This window comes from Gobio gobio (assembly GCF_949357685.1).
Source record: "Gobio gobio genome assembly, chromosome: 15".
NCBI lineage: Eukaryota > Metazoa > Chordata > Actinopteri > Cypriniformes > Gobionidae > Gobio > Gobio gobio.
Window position 1 is genome coordinate 23,473,555 of NC_137108.1, and position 7,478 is coordinate 23,481,032.

Genomic DNA, 7,478 nt, shown 5'->3' on the forward strand with positions numbered 1-7,478 from the left:
GCGTCCAGTTCGCGCGAATGACGCGAATTGGACGCGAATTGAGCTTCTTGCGAGATACGTGCATTACACGCGAATGGTGCTGTTGTGCATTCACGCGTTTGAAGCGAATTCGCGTCTGACGCCCGAGTTGAAAAATTTGATCTTTGGCGTCAATTCGCGCCGCGTTAACCAATCAGGAGCCTGCTTGCTGCTGTCACGTGGTAAAGTGACGTGTATGAGAAACCCTGCATAAATTAAAAATAGTACTATTGTGTCACAAAATGTAGTTTTAAGACTTTTTCAGGTGGGAATGTAGTTGTTTAAAGCTCAAATCTGTGGTTTATTTATAAAGAGAGCGCCTATTTAAAAAAAATAATCTTGTGTTTTTGGAGTTGTGAGATCCAGGGGATCACAGAGCAATCACTGCTCATAACCCCGGCGAAGGCAGCCTTTCCTCGGCCAGTCCTTCTGGCATCTGCCGCTGGCTCTGATGTCCTGTAGTGGTTCGTTTTGTGTAGATCTAACGGCCGAGCTTTGCTCTCATGAATCTATAATTTGTTGTCTGCCAAATCGTTTTGACTGAGGGCAAAGAGAAGTTTCATAACTTTATATTTTAAGGATATTTAAACATACATGCAGTGAAGATAATGTAGGAGTTCCCTGGACCACATTTGTGTGGCAATTAATGCTTAATATATATTTTTAATGAAAATGAAAAGAGGCAGAGTGGTGTTTTATGACATATTTCTCCTGGAGTGCCTTGAACGCGCGTCAATTTCGCTTCAAACGCTCGATTTCTACGCGCGTCCAATTCGCCGCAGACGCGCGAATGCATTCAAAATGTTCGCGCGTGAAACTAGACGCGGTAGACGTGATTTTGACGGTCTATTCGCGTTTGGTGTGAAAGCAGCATTACACTTTCTGCATAAGTTGAATACGGAAGGCAGTCTGGCGGGAGCTAGATATTTTGCTTTATACAGTTTTAAATATGAATATTTTTCTTACAAAAACCCATCGATTCGCTTCAGAAGGCCTTTATTAACCGCCCGGAGCCGTGTGGAGCACGTTTATGATGGATGGATGCACTTTTTTCAGCTTCAAATTTGTGAGCCCTGGCCTGTTCACTGCCATTATAAAGCTTGGAAACATCAGGATGTGTATTAATATAACTCCGATTGTGTTCATCAGAAGGAAGAATGTCATATCCACCCATAATGGCTTGAGGGACCGGGTGAGTAAATCATCAAAAGTGAACTAATCCTTTAAATTAGGACATTTAAGTAGCTTTTATAAATGTGCCTTAGAAAATTTTTAGTGCAAGTTGCTTTCAGTTAAAACAGCTCAGGCATGCATTTTAGTCTGGGACTAGGTTTAAGCATTATGTGTGAAACCGGGCATATATGTACAGTATAGCATAATCATTCAAAAACACTAAGTGATTCATTGAATCATTCACGCAACTGTTGTTCAAGAACATTTGCTCTGTCCAAAATTGCCCCTATACCCTTATATGGTGCACTGTTTGAGGGAACATCCGTTTGTAGTGGTGTCCGAAACCATAGTGGTCAGTATCGAGTGCACTTATTCAATCCCATAATGCACCTCAATAACAATTCTATGGATGTACACTTAATGGCTAGTCACTAGAGAATACCAATGTATACAGTCAGAATAAATTTTTCTGTCTTGCTAGGAGATACCTTCAGCCCTTCTGGCACACTTAGTGTCCAAATTTGTTCATTCACTTTCATTCACTCTTACTCAGTGATATATTAGTGAGCTAAAGTAGCGATTAGCGAATGAGGGTATAGAGGGCTATCCAAATACAGTCACTGATTATTACTTCAGGAATGCAGTTAAAAGAAGTTAAACTGTATTAAAAGGATCTTGTGGTTCCCTGTGAAGGGAACTCAACGCTGCGTCATATAGTGTTCTATGGAAACATTTCAAAAGCATCAACGCCATGACATAGCTCTGAGTTCCCTCGAAAGGGAACGGGATTACATATTTGTGTATGTAACCTTGAAAAGGAACTGTGGGAAAAGCCTCTAAAGGCCCCGATATACTTCAAGCGAAATTGAAGAACGAACTGATGTGACGTCATTTTGAACAAAATCCGGCCAAAACGAATTTCATTTGGAGTTTGTTTTGGGAGTTTGAAACAACTTGCCAAAGCAAAAGTTCACTCCCGCTGATAAACACATTCGTACAACCATTGGTCCGTGGCGATTACGTAATAGGTAGGTTTGCGTAGAGACTCCGCCTTCTTCGATGTCGAACTCTTTTCTGGTTCATTTCTTCTGTTGAGTCCGTCGAGGTCAGTCGTCCATGCATGAAAACATGAACACACTGGAGAGCTGCTTTATAGTAATAATAATAATAATAATAATTATTATTATTATTATTATTATATAGTAGAAAATGAAGTTGTACATCTGATGAAATGAGACACAGACTCTGTTTTTCATGTTTAATACGGTAAAGCTGCTTGATTTTAAGCAATCTATTGTATAAAGTGCTATATAAATAAACGTGACGTGACTTTACTAAAGTGCCAGATTGCAAAATGCTCCTGCAAACATATCCACGTTGCCATGATCAGATGCTTTTCTTATGCTTTATTTTTTTTAAAATGCTTGCTGTTTTCTCCATTTTGTTGTTTATTTTGTTATTGAGAGGAAAGTGCACAGCATATATTTACATAATTACTTAAATGTCGCTCTCAGCATTGTGGGTGGCATCGGATGTTCGCTAACAGTGTATCGCTGCTCACGTGTTTCGAACTTCATTTTACCCCTAAATGAAGAAGGAATTTCGAATTCCGTGAGTATAACGGGGCCTTAACTCTATTCTCTTAAAACTATTTGGTGGTAAATGGAAATATGTGTTGCTATGATTACCTACAGTATATGCCCCTTTGAGATGAGAAGTTTTGTTTCATCCTTATTAAGCAACTTTGTTTAGATGTTTGTTCTTGCAAGGTGATGATAAAACGCTCGCCTTTAAAAAATGACAGGTGTGAAAAGGCTAAACATGATTCATATCTGCGATTTGCCTCATGGCCACGTTTATAACATGATACTGAAAGCCTGCCATACTCTGGCACTGCACATCATCAGATATGCCGTTTACGTGTTTGGAGGTGAAAATGATTTTGTCCTCTTTTCCATCACCTTTTCATTCTCACTACTTGTCCTTTTATTCTTCATTTTTTTACATTTTTATTTCTTATTGCACAATACAGGAGCCCAGTGTTGCAATGCATCTTCTATTATTAAAGGGATAGTTCACCCAAAAATAAAATTCTGTCCTCATTTACCCTCACGTCTTTCCAAACCCATATATCTGTCACCTTATTCTTAACGTTGGAGCTGGCACGGCCATTGTAACCGATTGTATCATGGTCTTGCTTCCATTTATTTTAGCTGTATACAAAAACTGCTTGAGATTGCAAACTGTTACTTATCATATCATTTTAATTTATTATCGTAATCATAAACACACTGGTTTGTAGCCATCTGCAGCATTTTGTTATCTTCCCATTATTTACCTCTAGCAGCAAATGAATCGGAAGTGCCCTCACAATCACAGAAAATAGCTCAATTCTGCATTGCTACATAAGGTGAAAAGAACACAAAAGAGACATTTTGAAGACTTTGCTTGTTGCTCTTTTCTCTGCAATTGCAATGAATAGGGACTAGGGATTTCACACATGAACGTTTGTTTCGGAACCTGGTGCGTTTTCTCCTTTGGTTCGGTTCGTTTAGGCATAAGTGTACACTGCAATCGCGCTTGGATCCGCACTAAAACAATCGCTCCAAGGCCGCCTGAACGAGCCTGAACTCGGCGGTTCGCTTGAGATGAGAAAGCAATACGACCCAACGGACCAAATAACCTAATGGTATTATAATTCATAACAGGAAATGTGCTATATAAAAAGCAGTAGTGAGTGAGCACATTAGTTTTCACCTCTTCATCTTAAAATGTTATGCTTCTCTATTCGAGAATGCTGTCCCGATGAAGCCTTGATGCTGCATTATAACATTAGTGTTTGCGTGTGTCTTGACTCAGTTAACCTCTAGACAGCACTGGGAGATCCAGAGAGAGCGTGTTTGAATTTTTTTGCAGTATTAATGCCAATGTAGTATATCATTTAACAGCGGAAATGACTGCTACATTCGAACATATAGTGTTTCCGTTTGTCTCGACAGTTACAAATAAAGCTCTCATGAAGAGAACTTGACTTGATGAATTACGCAGAGGAAACTAACCGATAAGAGGAAAGTTGTACTCGCATGTGACTTGCATAAACACATTTTTGTACGCTTTGCCTTGTGAAAGCGAACCGATCCAAGAAGAAAATGCAACATTGTAACAAATGAAGTCCCTGTTTCGGAACAAAAGTAGCCTACAAGGTACAGTATAGGTGTGAAAACGCCCTAAAAGAGTGCCAACGCATCAGAGAAATATCTTAAAAGTGGTCCATGCACACAACTTGTGCACTATTTTCAAAGTCTTCTGTATTCAAATGTCATATGACTGGTTTTAAGTCACACGGGTATATTTGTGGCAATAGCCAACAATACATTGTATGTCAAAATTATCCAGTTTTCTTGATGTCAAAAATCATTAGTATATTAAGGAAAGATCATGTTCCATGAAGATATTTAGTAAATTTCCTACCGTAAATAAATCAAAAATGTATTATTAGTAGTAATATGCATTGCTGAGGACTTAATTTGGACAACTTTATAGGCGATTTTCTCAATATTTAGATATTTTTTTTGCACCCTCAGATTCCAGATTTTCAAATAGTTGTATCTCAGCCAAATATCGTCCTATCCTAACAAACCATACATCAATGGAAAGATGATTTAATTAAAAAAAAATTTGTTTTTGCATTGTGTGAGTAACATACTGTGAGTTAGTCACTGTCAATCTCCTCCAGTGAGCTGTTAACTGCAGTGACCCACAAATTGAGAGCCGGATCAGTCTGATTTGAGAATTAATCATTCTGACTGCTTTTGTGAATTGGATCAACTGATCCATTGATAAAATTTTATCAAAAGCAAATTTGTTCATTAACCAAGGAGAGCTAGAACAAGGAAAACATGTTTCTTTTATGACACCATGCTTTTACTTTTTTTTGTAGGGGTGAATTCAGGTTGATTGGGAAACTTGGACACAAGTCATCCCAATGGCAAAAAGTGTCCCAATCACCCTGAATTCACCCCAATTGCATGGAAAAGTGTGACTGGTACAATTCCTCCAAATCTTCCTTTTCTGTTCCACAAAGGAAGAAAGTCAAACGGGTTTTGTAAGACATGAGAATCAATAAATAAAGACTGCATTTTCATTTTAAGGTGAACTTTCCCTTTAAATGTAAGAATTATATAATAATATAGCTGACTATATATTCTGCATTATGATGCTATTACAGCATGACCGGAGACATGAAGCTGGCATTGATTTATCACTGCAGGCATGAGACACTGAAGCTCTGAAATCATTGCTGCGGCATGTGCCTCTATCTGAAATTAAGATATAAAACACGCTGACCTACACACCCTCACTCTCAATGACAGCAACACACACACACACACACATCTAAATCTCCATACACATACCTGTCCAATGACACCGTTTTGCTCTCCAACAATCTTGCTAATTATAATTGTTAATTAATTTTCTCACAGTGTCCCCATCAGGAGACTAATAACCTACATTTTACATAATTAGACCTTCAACCTTTTACTCACTCTCCCGTTCCCTCCCTCTTCCTCTCATCCTCTTATTCTCTTCACATCACCTCTTGGACTCTGTCTCACTCCTGTTCTCTGGATGTTAGTGGGTTAGTGTTATGTCCTAACACCGTTTCTTGCACCCTCGTCCCGATATAACATCACTGTGGCCGGACCCCTCACGGTCGCCCTTCCCGCTGGTCTTCTTCCCTTAATGTCAGTGTCTGACGGCCATCTTGTCTGCCTCCTCCCTCTCTCACACATACTCTGTGACCTGGTTTCAGATGCAGCTGTGAGTGCTACAGATAGCCACCTGTGTGTAGGAGCCTCATGCATGCACCTATTTGTTTTCAGGGGGCACCGGGGGCACTTCTGACTCACTTTTGCTCTAGGCGAGATGAGATGTGTTATTCTAGTGGTGTCATTTTTGTTTAGTGTGCCTGCATGGGTTAAGGGACCTGGGTTCAAAATCTCACATAATACTGTATTTTAATTTAATTTGAATTATCCAAGCAAAGTTACAAGTGAACTTTTGAGCCATTAATTGACATGTTTTTGTTGTATGAAAATGTGCATTTTTATTGTAATTTTTATTTCATCTAGATAGGGGGAAATGAGCCTTTTTAAAGTAATTCTTTTTATATTTAAATTTTCTCTCATATATTGTTTTATATACATTATTTGATATCACTTATGTATATATATATATTACTTATATAGAGTTGGTATTCGGGTGTGGAAATGTATTTTATTAAAATAATTGCAATTAACTTATATATATATACACTCTACCATTCAAAGGTTTATAATGTTTTTGAAATAATTGGTGTTTTTGCTCACCAAGGCTGCATTTATTTGATCAAAAATACAGTAAAACAGTAATATTGTGAAATATTATTACAATTTAAAAGAATTATGTTTTCTATTTAAATATATTTTAAAATGTTATTCAACCCTGTAATGGCAAACTTAATTTTCAGCATCATTTCTCCTGTCTTCAGTGTCACATGATCCTTCAGAAATCATTCTAATATGATGATTTGGTGCTCAAGAAATATTTCTTATTGTTATCAATGTTGAAAAAAGTTTTTCTGCTTATATTTTTTTGGAAACAGTGAAAACAATTTTTTTCCAGATGTCTTTGAATAGAAAGTTTAAAAGAACAGCATTTATTTAAAAAAGAACAATATTTTTTGTAACAATGTTATAGTAACTTTTGATCAATTCAGTGCATCCCGGCTTAATATATTATAATATAATATAATTATATTTATTTTTTTATTGTCTCACAAATCAGCTGTATAATGCTTTATGTTACTCTTTTCAGGAATACTGATTTTCTTGTCTCATTCTCAGCGGTTCACTGGAACAGTCTGAAGGCCTCAAAGTCCTCATGTGTGAACATAATGACTGCCAAGGCGGCCATCTGTCGTAACACTTCTATAGAGCGAGACTGGCAGCTTTACAGGCCGAAGCTGATTATTGATCATTGATCTGATTTCTTTGTTTTCCATGCTATACGGGAGCGACTGGCTGACCGAGGATGAGCGAGCTAGTGGCCAACTTCTCCCTCTCTTTCTCTCTCTGTCCTCTTTCCTCACCCTCCCATCATCTGTCTCTTTTTTACTCTCTAGAGAGGGGTAACCCAGATTTCAAAAATGAATTGCTGCCTATTTCTCTTCATCTACTCCCTCCTCTTTCCTCTCTCTCTCTCTCTCTCCCTCCCTCTCTCTCTCTCTCTCTCTCTCTCTCTGTTTC